Source organism: Betta splendens, chromosome 21 (assembly GCF_900634795.4).
Source record: "Betta splendens chromosome 21, fBetSpl5.4, whole genome shotgun sequence".
Lineage (NCBI taxonomy): Eukaryota > Metazoa > Chordata > Actinopteri > Anabantiformes > Osphronemidae > Betta > Betta splendens.
In genome coordinates, this window is record NC_040899.1 from 11295174 (window position 1) to 11317874 (window position 22701).

A 22701-nucleotide genomic window follows, 5' to 3' on the forward strand; every position below is an offset into this window, starting at 1 on the left:
ATTCGCTAATAGTCATGAAAATTTTGATTTCAAAAGTTGGACTAGTATTTTCAGATTCATCTGTGAATTATCTGTCATGAATGGCTTTCTCTATAACTGTTTTTTATACTTACAAAGACAGAACTTTATTGTAAATATAACTTTAACAATACACAAAGATTACATAAGATTTCTCTTAAGATTTTTATGTCAAAAAACACACTTACTACAACAATATTCACTTGTAGTAAAGTACGAGATAATGAAGTCCATAAAACGTGCAATACACATAGCTACTGTAATAAGTTAATAAAATAGTATCTCTATAAATTGATACTCACATATTGGAAATATTAGAAATAGTGTAATCCTCTGTTCTGCTGTAAAAACTATAATTGTAATATTTCTTATTTAATGGTATATTGGCTTGCTTGTGTGACAGCTATGCTAATTATGCTGTCAGATTTTTTTATCATGATGCTGACATTAATTTGCTAAATAAAATAATATAAAAGCAAACCAAGATAAAATACACGGTATTCAATTGTATTTATTAAATAATAATAAATATATTCTTGGTAATTTATGTTGGCGTTCCTTGTGGATGATAAAAAATATATTTTGGGTGGAATATTACTTTAAATTGCTGCTTCAATGTGGAATTGTAATTATTAGTAGTATGACTTTCAGAAATCTGCAGTGTGATTTGTATCCATAACACACAACAGCATGTGAAGGGTTGTTGATCCAGACCTGCAGTTATGTTTTGATGATCTTTATTTTAATGAATAAATATTAGGGTAACGCACCATTCGTTTTTGTGGCTCCCGCGTTCTGCAGACCAGTGTGTGTGCAGCACATTCTGGCCTAATGCCAAAATATTTGGCGGCGGAAAGCTGCACGGTCCATTTATTACAGAGGTGCTGGCTCATTATTTTGCAAGATGGAGTGAAGTGACTCCAGCAAAAAAACTCAGCTTGCACCATTTCGCTTCAAATGTAATAAAGTTTGCTGCCTCATGTGGGGGATCTCTCCCTCTTTCTGAAGCAGACTTTTTTGGTCCATAATTTATACATTTACCTTACTTGCTTCTGCGTGCGTTGGCCTCCTGCATTTTTTAGAGGCCGGGTATTGAGGGATTTTCTGTCATGCTCTCTTGCTTTGTCCTGATCACGCAAGCTGCTGCCATCCCACATGCAGGAACAGTGGCAAGAACCGAGGCCCAACATGCACACACACATTAATGCAGCGTCATGCTATGAGTCGTCAGCAGACACACACACACACACACACACACACACACACACACACACACACACACACACACACACACACACACACACACACACACACACACACACACACACACACACAGGAAGGCCCACTCCCTACAGCTGTGGGATCCTGCCTCATGCTGTTGCGTGAATGTTTTTTTTTTGTTGCACAAACGCACACCAGCCCCGTCCGTCCGTGTGTGTCTCTCAGCGAGGGGTGTTGAATCTTCCTCTCACGCCCATGCATGCAGAAGCAGTCCACCTCCTCTGCTCTCTGAGGAGCACACATGGCAGACGAAAATAGAGTGAGAGGGAGAGCCCGAGATGAACAGATTAAAGGAACAGAGAGCTAGTTCCTGGATAAAGCTCTACTACTGAATTATTTGCTGTCTTCGCACGAGTACCTCACACTTAAAAATAAACCTGTGACGGGATCATTAGCTTTACTAATATACTATATAATTAGTACGTTTACCACTTTCCATTTACTTTAACATTTTACAATCTGAGCTGTTTTTGTGGTCAAAATAAATAAGAGTGACTGGAACATGTTCAATGCGCTGATTCAACCAGAAACAAGCTTGTTAATGTTTACCACACGACGTTAAAAACAAATAAGCATTTATCTTTTATTATAACATAATTACATTGATCACAGTAATTGTTTTGTGTACAGAGTCTGTTATTTAATTTGCAGTTTTAAATTATAGTTTGATGAAGGTTGTTGATGAATATATTAATATATTATGTATTTTTAGGGACTATAAAATTAGAGAAGCAGAGAGGTTGTTTTAATTCGTACACATTACATAGTGTTGTTCTATGGCCAAGATCTCACTCTTAGTAGCCTCTCCCTTAAATTGTTCAGTATTTGTTAGTGAAAAATTACACAATAAAACAACTTCTTTGAACAAATACTCTCTGAAACTAAACTCAAATAAATACTTCGTACAGATGTTATTAATTAAAAAAACAAATATAACTCACCTTTGGTGCTACACTTATGTAATACAAGTTGTTTGTAATTATCTCTTTTAAGTTTTCGTCTAAGTTTTTTGTCTGATCTAAAACTTAGATTGATATTTTGTAGCGGTGCGATCAAAGACGTCCCCTCCTCATGTCTTGTTCCTTCTCTCTCCCTCCTCCATGTGCTGTCATCTAGATTCCCTTGCTAACATGTAAATTTAGGTCAGGGCCCAGTCTCCTCTCTGGGTTTCACAGGGAAACGTGGAAATGGCTCGTTTCACACCAGTTAATCTTATTGGGAGAGAGGGAGAGAGGAGCGAAAAACAACAGGGACTCATGTGGAGGACAGGGGGAAACCAAGGGTGGACACAAGCACAGGAGAAGACGAACGGACGAGAAGAAAAGCAAAACAAGACGGAAGTAAATGCAGGAAGAAGAGCAGGACTTGAAAAGGTAGACGCAGACGGGCTAAAGAGACAAAGTACATTAGGGGAGATGAAGGGGGAAGGAAGGAGTGCAGAAGTGAGGACAGAGGGATGGGCATAAGACAACAGGCGGAAGGAGGAGGAGCAGGAAGGGAAAGAAAGACAGAAGACAGGAGCATGCCAGTCACGTCTCATCCCTCAGCTCCTTGCCAGCATCACAGCTCCCAGGGCTGGCAGCTCGCATGCTAACAGACAGGCCATATGGCTTCATTATGAGACACAAAGACCCGCACGCACACACACACACACACACACACACACACACACACACACACACACACACACACACTGCATGAGAACATACCAGACCTAATAAACTCATAACCATATGCATTTATAGATGCACGTACACACACACACACACTCACACACACGCACACAGGTGCAGCCACTTGCAGGGAGAGGAGGAGGTGTGTGTGTCGAATTGAATGAAAGGAGCGGAGGAGGAGGATGTAATGGCACGTTGAGTTTTTCTACCTCCGGGGGCTCCGAGGGAGAGCGGAGCTGGCCCAATTACTGAGGCTTACATGGACACGCACAAACACACATACATTCTACACACTCACGCACACCTATTCTTAGTGCTCTGGGAAAAGTGGGAGAACATAATCATCATTATCAGATACAGGGAGCGCAAATATTTGGAGTACAGAAGTGCAAATCACGGTCTTTATGTGGATACAGTAACTCCTCCAGCAGACACACACACACACCAGATGACGGGCTTTACAGCTGTGGAGGTGTTTGGATGGAGCGACAGGGCTGCAGTCTGAACCACGACACACACATTAGTGTCATCAGTGTTGTGATAAAAGGGAGTGGAGGATCCTGGTTGTGAATCCCCAGGGGTCCCGTCCCACCGGGGAACTCTGAGGGGTCCAAGAAGTTTCCCTCTTTCCGTCTGCTTGGGTGTAAGGTCAACTGCACCTCATACAGTACTTTAACTTTGGCTACTCTGCTCACAAGGACAATCCGACAATGTCCGATAAAAAGCTAAAACCTTTACTCGCCTTCTTTGGGGACCGACACTATCACAAGTGTTCTGCCAACAGACGACACATTTACATCTCAAGAACAATCAAATTTATCTTGTATAGCTTTAGAATTTTGCTTAGTGCCATAAAAAAACTATTCTCCTATTCAGTCATTATCAAATATGAATAAAGATATAGTAAAAATACAGTACACGGATTTATTTAAATTAAATGAATAGCCAATAACCAATAATATTATATGCAATACATTTTAAAAGGTATCTTCAAATGTATGCTTTTAAGGTCTGAAGATAAAAATATTAAATAAATAAATAAAAAAAAGTCAGAATGAAATTTCAAAAAAAAACTGAATATAATATAATATAATATAATATAATATAATATAATATAATATAATATAATATAATATAATATAATATAATATAATATAATATAATATAATATAATATAATATAATATAATATAATATAATATAATATAATATAATATAATATTATTTAGCAAGTAGCTAAATGTATCAGAAAATGTGAAAAAAATATAAATATTTTTTATAAAATAATAAAAATATTTTTGTTTAGCTCAGTTTGGCATCGAAATGGAAAAAAAATAAAATAAAATAAGACAAACTTTTTCTTTTTTTATTTCTTTGGTGCCATAAATACATGGTTTCCTTTGATGCCTGTGTCCCAACCTTCTGTATCAAATGCCATTTTCCCAAATGCACTTGCGCTTTGTTTCTGTTTCTCATATATTCATCCGTACAGACACAGAATCCATAGTTTATCATCTATTTGATTGGTGCGAGATAATTCACCACTGCTGTCTGTTATTGCTCTTCTGTAATCAGCATATTATTTTGGAATTAGCGGGAGAACAAAGTGTTTTGAATAGATTTAACAGAGTCCTGTGGAGCAGCGAGCGGACATTTTTATCAGATGATGTGGTAAGTATGGATTTTTCTGTGGTTTCCTATTATAGTGTACTACGGCGTATTGAATTCAACTAAGCGTGTAATCCTGGAATTGCTGACTCCTCTTCATTTCAAATCACTTTGTAATTCGCTCAGATACCAAGTCATGTGTTATTTTAACATAAGCGCTTATTTGAATAGCTTGAAGAGCTAAGCGCCACGTTTTAGAGGAGCTGCAGGTTACGTTAGGTTTATTGGCGTTTAAGGCCGAAATTACTGAGCAGATTCATTCAAACAAACACAGACCACATTAAAGCTGAACCCATTTATGGGTCACTTTCATATTTCTATTCACTAAAGAAGGTAGAATCTAGTTGCAACGTATGCAGCTACTCCAAAAAAACATTTTCATCTCTTTAACCTGCTCAGCGTTACATTTGTTTTCACTCAGTCCAAACAGAACATTCGCCTTCACTGCGCCCTGTGTTGACTACGTTTAATGCTTTAGTGACCCCCTGTTCCTATTGTTCCCGTTAATTTATCTGGGCCACGTTATAGGCGCACATGAATGGAAGCTGATGAAAAAACAATGGAGCCCTGCAGTCTCAATCACCACCGGATGGGTGCCCTCATGGTTCGGAGCGGGGGGGGGTGGTGCCGGTTGCCAGGATACTGGCCGGATCCAGTCTGGTGGTCCCGCTGTTATATTGGACAACACGCTTGACCCACTGGTGACCCCCGAATTGGCCCCTGACCCCAGTAGTCACACCCAATCAATGCAGCCGTGCACACGCTGACTCAGGGAAAGGTCGGCGGTGCCTACCTGCTGGTAGAGGCGCGGGGCACCGAGCGGCACCGCGGATCACTGTCATCCAAAGTGACATCTGCAACCGTTTAGGATCGCATTTGTACAATTACCGTTTGATATGTTGCCATCGACGTGACGTGTGGCATCTGAAAAATGTGCTCCGCTACTTTGTGAAGAACTGTTGAACTGAAGAACAATACACGGCGAACCCGGCCACATACAGGTTGCAGTGTCTAGAGCACACGTCTCCATCCTCTGTTTACTACAGGACATTGTTTTATTTACACTATTAAACGCCAAGAATCCAGCTGTGGCCCAGATGCCAAACACCAAGTCACATTTCTATTTAATTCTCAGTCACTATGAAACTATATGAAATCTTGAGTCTCCTGGAAAATACCCTTCCTGTACTAACGCCACAGATTTCTTACTGCTGTGCTGACGACATGCCCACAGCCTGAGATCCCACCCCCACACACACACTCATCAACCCCATAAGTCATAGCAGTTTTTTACATGAACCTACAGAAACAACATTTCAGGATTTCACCATGACACATCAGTTGTAGCACAGTTATAGTACGCGTATTTCTGGTGCGGGCCGCCTTTTGTTGTGGTTCTGGACTGGTTATGGGAGCTTTCCTGAGCCGGACGGGACAGTTTACGGCACAAAGAAGTTTCCAGTTATTGTGGCTGAAAAAGCAGAGCGTGGAATTAGAGGCGAAGCGTTGGCAGAGATCCTCTGGCAGAAACCTAATCTGTTTGGATAAACACAACATGCACCCGGCGCGGCCCGCGCCAAGCGCTCCCCCATTTTGATTCCATATGCAATAACAGCAGATTTCGGCGAAACTGGCTTGTTTGCGCCTCCTTTTTAATGCTCGCTAACAGATGAGTACAAGTTCAGGGTCACATCCTCTAGTACTACAACAAGTGAGTTTGTGGCAGAGGATGTGACATGAAAGTAACATGCATATAATTCTGTCTGTTTCTGTTTAAAAGTGTTTAACTGACATTATTTATAATAAAAACATTTTAATCTTTTCATTTAGATGCTGCAACACATTCACCTTTTGCGGCAACCACAATTATCCATATATGTGAAAATGCTATAAACAGACAACATTGACCGTGATCGCTAATAAAAACCCTGTTTATGTTCGACTCGTACGTTTTCCTCCCTTGAATTGAACCCTTCGCTGTGTGTTTCCTGCAGCAGAGCTGCTGCTGGACCTTTCCGCTGCGCTATAATTCATCAGCACCAATCAGCCTCCTGAATGATTAGAAGGTTGGTCCCGACCGCTGCCGCTGCAGGACCCGCCCATCGCGCCAGCCGGCCAATCTATCCACCTGACCGCAGCACCTCTGCTCACATAAATCTGCGTGTTTTTCACTAGGTGTGCGACTCCCGCTGTGGTTTTGCGTCCACGTGCGTTTGCATGCGTGCGCGTCCGTAGCCTCTGTGTGTGCAGCGTGCAAGTGTGGCACAGCTTTTTTCCCCTCAGAGACAAATTGAAGGCTTCCTGATCCGGGGCGTTCCGCACACATCCATCATGGCGTCGCTCTGCTGATTTAGGACTTGCAGAAGCAGCTACAGGCCGCTGTAGTCGGGCCACGACTGTTCCATCACCCTCCTACCTCCCTGCTCTAATATCGCGACAACCCGCTGCCACGGAGCTGCTCTGGGTACGATGTGATTCATCTGACGCGCTCGAGGAGGAAGAAACTTAGCTGAGAGAAATAATGGGGAAAAAGGAGCATTGGTTGAAAATGAATGGGGATTTCAAGACCAAAGTCAGGCCAGAGGTGTGTGTGTGTGTGTTTTCTGTTTGTGGAGTGAGACAAACTATTTTCGAACCCGCTTTACAACAATCAAACGCGGCACAACTGTAACTGACATGCAAAGATATTGTAACACGTAACTTTGGGGGACTTTAATCCCACAGAAACAGCAGCGACGGCTTCAGCGGCAGCCTGCGTGTGAGCGCGGTCAGGGTGCTGTAATTTGATATAATTCCCTATTTGAAGTGGGAGCGCAGAGCGCTCGCACATGCTCACCAGAAGTGTTTAAGCTGAATCTGCTTCAAGTGAAATCAGCGCGCCGAGGGAGCGGCGGAGTCGTCTTCGGCTCTGGGCTTGGGTTTTTTGGGAGTGCTGGCTGTCCGTTTACACAAAGCGGATTTTGCATCAGCAGGCTTAGAAATGAGCATTGCTTTGAAGTGCTCTAATCCTTCCTCTACCTTCAGACAACCTTTCCTGATCCACAGCCGAGTCACAGAGGCAGCTAGCTGCACAGGCACGACGGTCCAAAGCACCGAGGCCCACGTTCACACACACTGGGTGCATGAACAGAAATGCAAAACGTATGCACGACGAGACAGACACACTCCACATTCAGGAGAAAGACATTTGCTCAATACAAAATGAGGTGCGCTGGTGGTTTTGGCAGTGATGCAGAAAATAATTCCCATAATATTTTATTCTGAAAACTACTTGTCATGTGACCACAGAAGAATTAATCTTATCGTGTATCTCATCAAACAATTTTTTTTGTAGATAGTTTAAGTTTAATGTTTTTAATTTATTTTTTGGTACAAGAACATATATAAATAGTAGTAAAAAAGTATGATTATATATATATATATATATATATATATATATATATATATATATATATATATATATATATATATATATATATATATATATATATATATATATATATATATATATATATATATATATCTCATACGCAAAACTAAGAAACAGTTCTGGTCAAACATTAATCACTACAAATGAGTTTTACTTTTTTTTCATTATTACACAGGATTTTTAAAATTCTAATTACATTCGTTAAATATATATAATAACTATCCAATACCAATACCAATGATGAGGATTCCCCATTAGCACGAGTGAACGCAAACACAGACATACACACAGATCGTACATGTGGCAGACGTCTTACATCAAGTCCAGCTGAAGGCCTGGAATTCGCTCCCAGTGAAAACTCCTGCGCTCCACCGGAGAGGCAGAGCTTTCAGAGTGGGTGGCATAACCAAGCTGACAGCCTCCTGTGGGCTGCTGCTCTTTATTCACCAGGCAGAGATCAGCAATTTTCAATTTCCTCCTTGCTGCACACTTAAACCCACACTTAAACCAGAGCACTCCTCAACAACAAAGGCCAAGTTCTTCGGCTGAGGACGATGGCGGCCAATTGGTGGCGCGATGGATTATCCAATCCAAACTGTTGTTGTTGCCGGGTGCTCTGTCTCTTCTCATACTCGTCTCTCCTCCACCCAGGGCTTTAACCAATCCCCTGCCAGATGGGGTCACCACAGCCTCACCAACAGCACCCCTACTGGCCAGGGTCATTCAGGAGGTATCGGCGATGGCAGAACAATGAATGACATCAATAACAAACCTGCACTGTGTGTGTGTGTGTGTGTGTGTGTGTGTGTGTGTGTGTGTGCGTGCGTTCCGCTCTATATATTTCAATCCAGCTGTTCAGTAATATTATAGAGTCATGAATAATCCACATTCCTCTTCTGTTGTCTTTGCCTGACCGTGTGTGTGTGTGTGTGTGTGTGTGTGCGTGTGTGTGTGTGCGCGCGTGTGTGTGCGTGCTCACTGCCCGCCCGGCGCTGGAAGCAGACGGTGAACGTTGGCCGCCTCTCTCTCTCCCTCGCTCTGTGCGCCAGTTTGCTGTCTGAAAGGAATCTGAGGCTTTCAAGGCTCGTTTTTGTGAACCGCTCATGAAAGGCTCTGCAAATGCAACACTGCTGGTTTTGAAGTCAGTATCTTTTTTTTTTTTTTTTTTTCACTTTGGATGAGATCTTGTAGTCATGGTTCTGTGACACCACAGGTTTTAGATGATATGTGTGCGCTTTAATGCAGAGTACAGTAGGACACTGATACTTCACTTCTGCATTATGAATGATTTTTATAACTGGCCACATATTTGATACTGTGTTTACATCTTTGGGACTTTTCAGATCTGTTCCAGAATCTCATCAGCTCTGAAATGAAAACCTGATACTTCATGGAAGCCCCTGAAAAATGGATTAAACATGTCTGTGCTTTGACCTCATTATATGCAATCACAACTGAGAATAGGGAAAATAAATTTCCCGTATTTATAATAGAAAAAATATATAATTGAAAAATGAACTATAAAATTAATTATTTCACATGGGTCATTAAATTAGTAGATTTCCATCATATTAAAAATCCCAGCTTCCCTCTCCGGCAGACGGATCGTCAATATGGTTGAGTTTTTCCTCCCTTGCTGGGTTCTGATGGTTTGGCCAGACAGCTAATGGAAAATTGGAAAGTAGCAGAAAGTTTTCTGACAGGGGGTTAAAAAATGAAAACTCTGGCAGGACGATGGGGAGCGATGAAACTGGCTTATCCCCACGAACACACTGGCAGTAAGATGACACTTCCCCTCCCGCTGAAATGCTGAAGACTGCTTTGTCATTGCCCTAATTGGATGTGATTACATTATAACTGGGAGGGAATGATCCCACTTGCTGGCAGAGGGCGAAACGGGATGCTTGTCCTACCACAAATTACCTCTTATTGAATTAATTTTCTTTGAATAAAAGTTGGCAGCTACTTTGTGACTCGCCCATGAGCATAACAGCGGCGCTTGGACGCGGCGACGGTTGTCGCTCACCAACGAACAGCAAACAAAATATGAGGCTGATGGTGAAACATCCCAAGGTGCTTATTAACTGGGCGACTGAGCTCATAGGCGGCTCTTCTGTTCTTGAAGGCTTTGTACTGTACAAGTAGTGCTGTTTACTATGACGGCTCCTCTCACAACTACCCAAAAGTAAGAGCATCGACATACAGCATTTATCATTTTCTCTTAGTGTTCTTGGTAATTATTCTCATTTTTAAGCCTTATGTGCACGTTCAAAAGCTGAAATTTGATTAAACAACTGTTTGTTTGTTTACTGTGCTATTGTATCTGAGCTGTAGATGTGAGTTGGGAGCTCAGACTTCCGGACCTTCACACTTGTCAAGTCCTGGAGAGGAAGCAGTGAGCTCCTTGCTGACATCACAAATTTGTTTGAATCTACATTTATATTATAATCAGCAGATACAAACATCTTCCCTGGTTTCTCTGACTAATGTTAAGTAACACATTTAGTGGGTCCCACCAGGTCATTTCTTTCTTTTTGACCTCTCCAGAACCTGAATAGAGTTAAGAAACTAACAATCAAAACTAGAATAAGCAACCAGTATGCTGTGATTCAAATTCTCCATTAAGTGATACTATAAAGAATTACATAATTCATTCATTGACACTTATGGAAACTTAGAAACCAACAGCATCCCTGTAGAAAGTGTCTGGCCTTGTCCTTTGAAGCAGGGCAACGCACAAGCTGCTGGAGTCAACTCTCACTGATTGATCCTCTCTTTACAGGCAAAGCCCTTGATTCGTCTAAATAGCGGAAGCAGACGCCGTCAGTCACAATCACAGTTAAACTGTCGTCATAAACCACTGGCGCTTTCATGGTAAAAGCCAACAGAAATGATCTGGTGGGTGTTTTCTGTCAGGGCCAATTGTCTCATGCGCCGTTACGGATGAGGAGAGGACGACGAGGAGGACGTTAAAGTATCAGGTAAGCAATTAAACCGAGGCGCCCCCTCGTCATCCTCTTTTCATCTCCTTCAGCTCTTCCCCCTCCTCCTCCTCCTCCTCCTCTTCCCCCTCGGCGCTGCTCAGCATTCATTAGGCCCGGCTTCCCCAAACACTGTTTTATCTACAGGAAACTTTACTGTGTTGAACTCCTGATCACCCTGATAAACCGCCGTGCTAATTAAACAGGGGCTCATACAGTGTGTTCCTGCATGTCTATATGCATATTCGTGTGTGTTTGTGTGTGCGTAATCCACGGAGTGTGTCTCTTTTATCGCCCCCCCCCCCCCCCCCCCCCCCCCCCTCTCTCTTTCTCCTTGTCTGTCTGGCTCAGGGAAATGATGCTGAATGCTGAATGCTGAAAATATGGCACACGCTGAAAGCGGCATTTAAATCTCGACAGTGGCTGGGATTAGCTAGGTAACGAGGAGGACAGCTCGGGAAAAACAAGCCGGCGAGGTGAACTCGAGGACAAAGAGGCGGAGGAGGAAGATTCTAGATCTCGGGCGCGCGCGGGAAAGAAAATGGGACAAATTTTCGCTCTAAGTTTCATAATCATCCCCGGAACTCGGCTCTTTGCTTTGAAGTTTTGCCCACTTTTAGTCATCGTGGAGCGTTTCCCCCCCCCCCGTCCTCTTTGCCCAAACTTCAGCTTGAATGGCCCGAAGTTTTCAAGTCCTTTCTTCACCACTATTATCAGTGAAAACGACTCACAAAACCCACTTGAAGGCAAATGTGGCCACCTTTAATGTACTTTTATATCTCCTTCAGGCTGCAGCCTCCTAAATCCTAATCCTTTCGCCCAGAAGACGTCCGCGGTCCAAATCACAGGCCGAGGAATGAAAGATCCTGGGAAACACTGCATGTATGGCGTGTGTGAACCCGGTTAGAAGATGAGACGGGGCTCAGGCTGTGCCCACCTGCCTGCGTGCGCCGCATACGCGCGCCTTCATGTTTTATGTAAGAGCTGTTACACAATCTCCTTCCGCAGACGTACAGTGCGGCTGCATTTCCATGCAGACGGCGTCATCCCATATTTCGGGCTCCGCATTGACATACGCAGGGACACATTCCCTCGTGTCACTCACAGCAGAGGCGACGCTCACCCCGGAATGTTTTCATGTGTGTCCACGTTTTATTATAGGAATGATTTAAAGTAACATGATATAATAAGGTGTCCTCTGGTGCCTGGTAACAAGTCGTCACGCTGGCTTAGTCATGTTCGTCATACGTACAATAGTCACGTGTAACTGCATAGATATGACTTAAGAAAAGCATTTCCCACTGTCTGCTCACCTACAGTAGGACATCTTTTGTTGTGTGTGTGCGTGTTCAGCCGGGTGTCTCTGACTGTCGGTGATGCACAGCGTGCGGTCTGACAGCTGCCCATCACACAGTGCTGGATTCCTCAGCGACTCGGGCCATGGGATTGGCTCAGACAGACGTTCACAGGTTCTGGTGCGGTAGGTAGGTAGAGACCACCGCATCCTGGGGACGCCCCACACTCGTACGAGGCTTGAGTCGGTGCAAGAGACACGCATGTCCTCAGGAAATAGGTCGTGACACGCTTAGTCGATGTCAAATCACTCTTAAACCATAGCGATGTACTCTACCTGGACTATGGAGGAAAAAAACATTGGATTGTTGCTCAATCAGAGCATTTCACAAAGGTTTGATCGCGCTGCGGGTCTGATGTTCTGGATCTGGAATCAATGTATAGCTGCGTCTTCTTCTGTCACAGTGGTGAAACTCTACTCGCACCGTTGCTGTTCTATTACTATAGAAACCACTTTACATTACGTTTGCTCTGCTGATGTTGACAGTCCTGGTCATGTCCGGGTTTAAAGCAAAGCGCCACTTTTGGCCCCGTTTATCCGTCCAACTTTGGTTGTCAGTAGTGTGTCAGCGATGAGTTCGTGCTCAGGCGTTGTCACTTTACTGTCTCGTCACAAAGAAGCCCTCAGAGGCAGCACGGACAACCCCTGAACCCGACCGCTCACGGGTTCAACGTCTGACACATCAATTACACACACACACGCACGCACGCACACACACGCACACACACACACACACACACGCACACACACACACACACACACACACACACACACACACACACACACACACACACACACACACACACACACACACACACACACACACACACGCACGCACGCATGCACGCGCACACACGCACACTCTTGTCAGTCTGACAGACTTGGCTGCTGGCATACTGACCAGGGGAAATGATACACAAGGTCACAACATTTTATCAGCTCATACAAAGAAAAGAAAACTCTTTTTGCAGAAATGCACTGAATGATTGTGTTATTTCCTCCTGAGCTGCTCTTCAAACTCCGAGTCAACATATTATTTCCATAACCGAGTTAACCTGAATGGGCTCTCATGGCCTACAGCACCACACACACACACACACACACACACACACACACACACACACACACACACACACACACACACACACACACACACAGACAGACACACACACAGACACACACAGACACAAACACACACACACACACACACACACACACACACACACACACACACACACACACACACACACACACACACACATCCAACTCTGTTGCTGGCTCAGGCCTTTGGTTGCGTGGAGGGAGACAGAAAATGCGATAATGACAGAGGAGACCTGAAATAAGGACTGTTGGCTTGTGAGAGCTACATTAGAGGACAGGACAGATGTAGGGAGGTGTTCGTTTGAGGCAACAACAACATAATCGACGCAGGAACACTGAGCGCTCCCCCTGCTACTGTGTCCTCTTATCCTTGTGGCTCAGCAGCAGCCTTTGTTATTTTTACAATAGCGGCTTTGTGCTGGCATGTCATCCTTTCACGGTCATTGTTTCTCACCTTTAGCTCGGCGGCGAGGGAGGATGTCTCTGTGGAAAAGAGTGTGACCTCTCATCGCGCCGGTTTGTCATTAAATCGTTCCCCTCGCTCCCCTTGTCTCCGCTTTCTTTTTTCGTTTTAACCCTTTGCGCTCCGGCAATTTTGACTCTGACGCTAGATTAGCATCGCGAGCAGACACAAAACATCCTCCTGCAATATTTACATGACATTTACCCTAATGAGGAAATACAGCACAAGCCATTTCAAAGGAACTCATCCATCAGTTCAAAGTCTTAATGTCTCTCTCTCTCTCTCTCTCTCTCTCTCTCTCCTCCTGCTTGTTTCCTCTCACCCACATCACCCTCGTGGCTCTGATGATATGTCTGAATCAGGGGACTAGACGTATTTGCTCGCACATACGCGCGCTCTCATTACAGCGCGGCAGCTGGAGTCTGAAGCAGCATTAATCCAATTTCTGCTTGTTAATGGGATTATGTCTTTTAATTAAAGGCAAGTGGAGAGCAATTATGAGCGGTGAGAGGATGTGGCGGCGGTTCACTGTCGTGCCATCGCGCGAGGATCCGAGGTGCGAGTGGACTTGAACGCGACGCGGCTGAAGCTTTTAGGCCACGCAGCGCTTTTATCGTCTATGGATGCAGCAATTTTGCAGATGCAGCAAAATCAATAGATGAGAATAGATACCCTGGTCTGTTTCTGTTCTCCACATGAGGGCAGACCCACACGATACACATTAACAGCACATACTGTAACCCAAAGGTTCAAGAATGAATGGATGGATGGATGGATGTAGGTCAAATTGGACCACATGAGGTCAGGCATTAACCTGCATCAGTAGAAGCCCAGGGATAATTATCAATGTAAGATTGATGCTCTGAGGATTTGATTCTAGTTCCAGTGTGTATAACATGCAGCATGATGTGAGACCCTGAAAGGAAATGCCTTTCTAGGCAATCGCTCACTACCAAACCCATCATATTACAGGTTCAGACTCTTTCACGCCTGTCACCTGTGTTTAGTGTTGGGATGTGTTCTGGAGGCCTGTATTGGTCTTCCTGGCACCCGATGAACCCCGGCCAAAGAGAGAAGGAGTCTGTTTCGTCCCTGTTGCTGGTTGGTGTACAGTAGTTGCTCAGCGGGGCCTCAGTGTGATCACACGTGTGCTGTGAAGGGTTGACTGTTTCTAAAGGGCGCTTGTTACGCTGCCCGCCTGCAGCCGTGACATGAGGGAGACACACTAATTGCAGTAGCAAGGTGAAACCCGACCTCCGTGTTGTTTCACTGCATCAAAATCCACTTAGAGGCATCGTATAGGAAAAAAAAAAAAAAAAAAAGTTGACACCGTGCCGTCAGGAAGCTGCAGTTACCGCGGCGGCGCCGAGTCAGAGGCAGACAAGAGCAAAGACGAGCACGCTTCGGCTTTAATCGCACCCTTCTGCCACAAACTGGCCAGTGTCAGACACGCGCTGCTACACACAGGACAAATCGATATCACACAGATGCACACTTTTTACATTTACTGTCTCTCACTCACATTCATGCATTGGAAGATATGCATGGCTGCACACCTGCAGTTCACTGACGGACTCACGGCTCCCTCCTCCAATTACCTGCAGCCGAAGACACGATTCCATCTTTAGACCTCTATGTTTTTTTTGTTTTTTTTTTACCCCTGGGAACAAGGGAGTGTTTTGTTCCAATTAGTCCCAGAAGACAAGTTTCCCAACCAGCCCTCAGGATGATTAAACCCAACACACCTTGCACTCCTTCTCTAACAGATTAACATACAACTGTGCTGCAGGCACGAGGTAAGAAAAAAAGAAAGAGAGAGGTAGAAAGGGAGAGGAAGGAAGACGAGAACAGGGAAGAATGAGAAAACAAGTGTCAGGAGAAGGATGATGAAACAGACACGGCTTAAGAAGACGGAGGAGGTGATGGAGATGAAAACATGCTAAGACAGAGAAATCCACCAAAACCAAACACAACTTTCACACCAACCCAACACGTGTCCTTTGTTACTTTCACCCTTCAGCTTGACAAGGTGCTGAGTAATTTAATGCACTGTTTATTTAGACTTGGCAGAACACTGCGCTGTTATTAATGTATTGCACTTTAACAAGAAGAGACTGTTTACAGTATGTTGATCGCACGTCGTTGTAAATGTTTCAATATAATACTCCATAAAGCTTTTAATACCGCGACGGGGGCGAACGCACACAGATGGAAGGTCCTCCTGCATTTTCCAACCTCAGCACCGAGTAAACAGACGGCGCAGAGGAACAAAGTGAACGCGGCCCTCGCGGGGGTTGTGTCCCGCTTGGCTTGGTTTTTTTCTCGGAGCAGATCTTAGGTGACACCTGGCACCATAAACAACTGAACTGGAGGACAGTGAGCGTCCGTAGTCACGAATCGAATGCGTTTTTGCAACATGGCTTCAACGCAATGGTCACAAAGGTTCCACCTGTGCTTAGTAGCTATATAACTGTCAATCTAAGGTGCCCATGAGCAAGTGACGCATAAAGAGAAATGAGAGCTTGAATAGAGAAGCTTTTTCTTTCCTTTCCTCATATTTGCTTCATCTTCACCATTTTCGCCTCCTCATCACTCTTAATCTGGTGGGAGATCGTCTTAAGCATCCTGTTTGATGGACAGGATAAATGTGATCAGCTGAATTTGAAACAGTAGAAGTGGAGATCCCACTTCTTTACTTATATAAACATGAAAACTCAATAAAAGTTTAGCATCTGTAAATTCATGCTGTACAGGATTAAATGTTGACAGTGATTGGACCTTTAAACAAACGAATTCCACCTGTCGACCGTCTGATTGTCATCACAGCTATGAATTGGGGCGATAGGTGAGGCGGTTATAGTGCGAATGAACAGTACAGTAGTCCTCACTGCAGTCATGAGACAAATGACTCTGTGTGTGTGTGTGTGTGTGTGTGTGTGTGTGCGTGTGTGCGTGTGTGCGTGTGTGCGTGTGTGCGTGCGTGTGTGCGTGTGTGCGTGTGTGCGTGTGTGCGTGTGTGTGTGTGATGGCTCACTTCTCAGCTGGGAGGATTACATGTGCTACCCAGAGCTGTGAGCACAGCTCCAGGGATCTTGGGGGATGAAACCACCACATGTCATTATGGAAGTATGAACTAATTAAGTCGGCGCTTCGCTCCCAAACCCGTCCACACACCCCGTGACCTCCTTGACACGCCGCTGACCTGTACCACTGCCGCGGCGCTCCCTGAAAACACGCGCGCGTGTGTTTTCAAAAGCGCCAATCTGCATTTAATTCTCCAACTTCCCTGCCTTTGTACCTGGAGGCGTAACTAGGAGCTGAAGCCTCCAGGAACAGGAGTGAAACCGCGTTGCTCGTGGAGAATCCCTTCTCGTTTTCTCATAACCTCCCTCCGCTTTTCTGTTTCCACCTTACGACTACCACTCAGCTAAAATCGCAGCCTGCGTTGAAACGCGGCTTCGCCTTTCGTCAAAGCGGTGCCTGTTTAAACGGAGGCCTCTCGTTAGGCGCGCATGAATAAAACATGACAGGAGGAAGATTAGGTGTGAAAATCCCCTCCAGTACAAAGCTGTGGCGCTCAGCTGAAACGTTTCATCAGCCTTTTGATACGACGCTGTTGTAAGGCGAGTCAGTGAACTGTTCCCATATCGAAGCATCAACTCGCTGCCAAGCTCTTATCTCATTGACCAGTTTAGCCATTAAGCTTTATTTACCTTGATTACATCATAACTTACATGTTTGTTTTGCCTGTGAGGAATTTCTTACTGTTTTGAATGCATCAAATTTTGCATAATCTTAACTATGAGGTGTTTGTATGAACCCGAGTGCAAACTCACAGATGAACCTATTACAATGTGGAAGTAATATTGGATGTTCTACTCAGAATGCTCTGGGTTTAGATGAATCACAATCTGTGATCCAAGAGTTCAACCCACAAATATGTGAATCTGCTGAGTGTGGACACGCTTTACATTTGTGTTTAGGGTCACTTATACTGGGACTGCATCACAGTCAGCGCCTTTGCGTGTCAGCGTTGCGAGGCTTTGTGTTATTCCCGGCCAAAAGCCTCTGCATCACATCAAACACGGTTCCCTCCCATGCTCAGAGTCAGCGATGCGGTCCTGTACCTGGCAGCGCGCGCTGCGATTCTGTCATCTCGCGTCGGAGCCTCTGTAACTAACAGCCATTACAGCGGGGGCCGATTCCGCCCCGATGTCTTCATTTGGGAGACGACGCCTTCCTCGCAGCCCCAGACTCGGCTCTTCTGTCGCGTTTGCACTGATGTCTCACTCGTCTTGTTCTCGCTCCGGCCCCCGCTCGCCTTACAGTCGTCAGCCTGACTGCGTTGTGCTGTACTGTAAGAATAAACAAATGACTGTAAGTAGTCAAACATGATCACACACACGCACACACACACACACACACACACACACACACACACACACACACACACACACACACACACACACGGTTCCATCAGGGCCCTGCTCCAAAGATCTAAGGCTTCATGAAGAACACTTCCCCTTGACTGACTCCACTTTGCTCTGGTTCAACGTTTCACAGCGTTTACTTCATATCAGACCACTCCCTCATTATTTCTGTTCACAGTTCAGAGATGCACAGATGAAACGTTGATTAAACCTGCTCTATTTGTGTCCTTCATGTGTTCGAGATCATCATTCACTCTCTCAGGTCTTGGTCTTGTGTGTATATCAAGTATACAGATGCAGTACTTCATCCAATCACATCTGTCAGACCCTCATTCCTGAAGACGAACATGTGCTTGGATCTTCCGCTTAACAGCTTTTTAACTGCCGCGTTCCTCGTGTTTATACTTGGTCCAGCACAGGCTCCAAATAGTTGCACAACCTGAGAGCTCACACATTAATAGGCGCGGGCACATCCCAGTTGCTCTCTTTCGCACATACTGTACATGCATGCACACATTGTGCAAACACATGCTGTGATGCCTGGGAGGACTACTCCATCAGCATCCATGATAGATGCTGCACAATCTGGCAGCGCGCTCACCATCAGTCCTGCCATCTGCTGGGCTCTCAGCAGCTTGTTTAGAGGTTAATAGCTTCATGATCCCTCTATCAGTCCTGCCCATCTTCAAATGGCTAATTCTTCTTCTCTGGCAATGATTAGCCGGGCCTGTGGCGCGGCCGCCTTTGTCCCTTTGCAGCATCGCCCGGGCCATCATTAGGACGACAATCACCGGTTGTTACCGGACATGCGATATCGCTCCAGAATAGATTTCACAAAGCGCTCAGCCACAACAAAATGACACATCTGGAGCCGCTGGAGAGATCGATATCTCGTCCTCAGAGGCATCGGGGCTTAGAGGAGACTGGCTTTTTTAACAGCCAAGTCCTAGAAGGCTGATAAATAATGATATTTTGTAGTGAGATGAATTCTAAGGCTAAGTGTCCCTGCAGGATTTGTGTTTGGATACCGTAATATGTCTCACGCAGGTAAACATAAATTGTCCGTGTGCAAAGTGCTGAAGTTTTCCTTCCAGAGGCCTCCGAGGCTCCAGCGGCTCATTTGTAGGACAAGCTACCCACTGCTGGACTGGATTACTATGGGGAAACTGATGGAGTGTTAATGCGCTAGCTGTGGGGTTTAACAGAGTGCAGGCGCAGGAAACCTAAAAAGATCAAGTCGTGTCAGGGCTGCCGGGACCTCGCTGCTCCCCGGAGGAGTCTGCCAGCTTGACTTCTGCTGAACCCGATCCGTTACTGACTGGGTTTCGCAGAAAAACCTCCAACTGCCTCTCAAATTAAGTTTAAGGGATTTTTTTTTTCCCCCAATGTGACTTTTTCATGACCCCCACGAATTTGCATATTACATCGCTGAGAACGGAATATTAAGAGCTTGAGCGAATTACTGTCTCTCAGTTGATATTCCCTGCGCTGCTCGAGGTAGTGAGCAATCGGGCGGGCGGGCATTTAAAACCCCTTTTGAAGATAATGTGATTTTTCATTTGCCTGATAAGGATGTGTCATATAATGTTTCATTATTTTGGACACTAAGCATTTTTTTCTTCCTCTTCTTCGTAGCTTAGCGGGAGGAACAAAAATTAATCCGGCGTCATATTATTGCTGGCTCAGAAGGGGAAGGAGGGTGGGGTGTTCTTCGCTGTGATTGCTGTCGGATCGTCTTCGGGGATCTGCTCTGATTCTGACGATGCTGGCAGACGTCAAAGCTCTTAGGCTCCGGGCCGTGAGATGACATGCTTTCACACCAGCGGTTCAGTATTTGCTCGTCTTCTAGAAGACGAAGCACAGTCGTGTGAATTACCAACATCCCATAATGCATTCTACCATGACTTGATGATTTCCTATGATCTTGATCTCGGTTCTTTGGGGAAATGATTTATAAGATGCCTCATTTATCATTTATACGTATCGCGCGTCTCAAAGCTCAGATGTCGGCCATGTGTTTGTTTTCTATATCAACCTTTACCTTTCAGCGCCGCGTCTCGGGTCCAGGAATGTATTGCTCGGTGAAAGCTTTTGAGTGTAGACTATGTGGAATTGAGTATGTGGTTTTAGATGATTGCTCCAGCCCATGCATATGCATTATATAAACATGAAAAGGCCCGATAGCTCTGAGGGAAGCTATGATCTCTCAACACATTCTAATTAAGGATTCCTCCCTCCACTCTGGTCAAAAGTGACTGCATTCCACTTCCTGATAAGCTTATTCTTAATCTGCGCTCTAGTCGCCATTCTGCAACATAAATACTGATCCCGTGAAGTCGGCTGCAGATGAGGATATGCCGTCACAAATGCCCAAATGGAGAAATACAAGTACAAGTTACTATGAAAAACTAACTAACTAGAAACTAATACTCTCTAACTCACTAACCTATTACAGAGTTTATCAGACAAGAGCTAGAGGTTGGAGGTCGAGGAGGAGAACCAGGACTGACACTTTAGAACTGGCAAACACACAATAACCACCTGATGGTGGCCAAAGTAGGTCACACCCACAAAGTGGAGCGGGTGTGGGAGCTGAGACCAGCAAACCAAAACACTAATGCCTCTAGTGGAGGGAGGACGGAAGCGTAACCACATCTTCAGGGATTTTCTCTTTGATGATCATTTGCGAGAGGTGCAGGTTCTTTCACATTGACCGCTGCTGAGTAGCTAAATACTATTCAAAGGATTTTCCACCCCCTCTTCCAACATCGGTGCTACTCCTACGCCAGTGGATGGAAACACTGAAGCAGACGCGCGAGCCTTCCTGTCCGACACCGTGCCAGCATCTGGCACCGATCAAGGCCAGCGAACGGCCCGAGAGACAGGCACGTACTGTACAGACAGTCAACCGTCATGGGTGGAGATGGACAACATGAGACACAGTGTTAAGAAATGGGGTGAGACAGTTTGAAAGCAAGCAGTGGAGGGACAGGGTCATTGTATCTTAGGGTGCAATGCAATAGATCTAAATAATCTTTTAATGTGAATCCGTATAGCACCAGGCTGAGACCAGGTCGTTCAAGCTGTGAGGCAGAAATGCTAAGCACTGCTGACCTCCTTTTAACTCGCCATAATGCATCTCGAATATTGAGTTACAATCTCACAAGCATTTGGACAAAAATCCATATTTTGAATTGACAAAAGTTTTTTCGTGTTCGTTTTCTCCTTTTTGGGTCAAGGAATGATTCAGTGATTGGGATCTAATTATGGTCATGTGTCAGACTTCTGAGCACGATCCTCGGTCAATACTTCCTAAACACAACACACACTCTCAACTCATCCAGCGCGTTCCCTGAGAACGCCAGTTGTCTTAAAGCTCCATTCAATATTTAGACAACACGGGGCCGGGAATCTCCGCATGGGAGGTTAATGCCTAACAAATGTCGCATGCTGGTTTGTGGTATAAGACAGTGTCTCAATGTTCCGGTGCGCTGAGATCAGTGTGATTGTTGGAGTCCTGTCCAAACAGGGAACAGTGACCTCTCCCAGGGCGATCATTCCTAACACATGGAGCGTGTTTGTACAGAGCCGCCACGGCTCCAACCCAGGAACAATCTGATTCCTACATCTTTTATCCTATCCTGATCCTAGAGTTATGTACATTATGTCCAGTTACCTAGAGGACTGAAAGAAATGATTACACTATGACGTCCTGAAAAATGGTGGAGCATCGCGGCTAAACGATGACGGACGACCCCGCTACAGTCGCATGTCTCTGCTGGTTTGTTTTCGTCTGGGGCTGCTGAAGTTTGATACCGGGTCAAGATTTGCTCTTGAAGGGTTAAGAAGACATCTCCAGGCGAAAATAAATGACAGGGACAAAGCCTGTTGACTTTACTGACTAGGACAAAATTAAATTAATGAAATGAACTTCACAAAGGAAATAAGCCAATGGAAAAGAACAAAGGAATGTAGATTTAAAGCGGTAAACTTTTAAAATCTTCAATCGTGGGAAAAACGCTAACCACGAGCACATAAATGTCAAGACTTTGTAATATATGCATAGTAATATTCTGCTGCTCAGTCATTTTATTCCATACTTTTTATAGTCCACACTGAGTGCAGGACAGGTTCTGCCTACCAGGACCCCAGAAGGGCAATTAAACCTTCTTCATGGGAAAGCAGCAGAGGTCAGGAGCACTAACTTACCTTGAAATGTCTAAATGGAGACCTCCTGTTTATGGGGTATCAGCGTCTCGCTGCTTTATCCTCCTGGAATGTCTCTGATTATTATGAAAAGGCT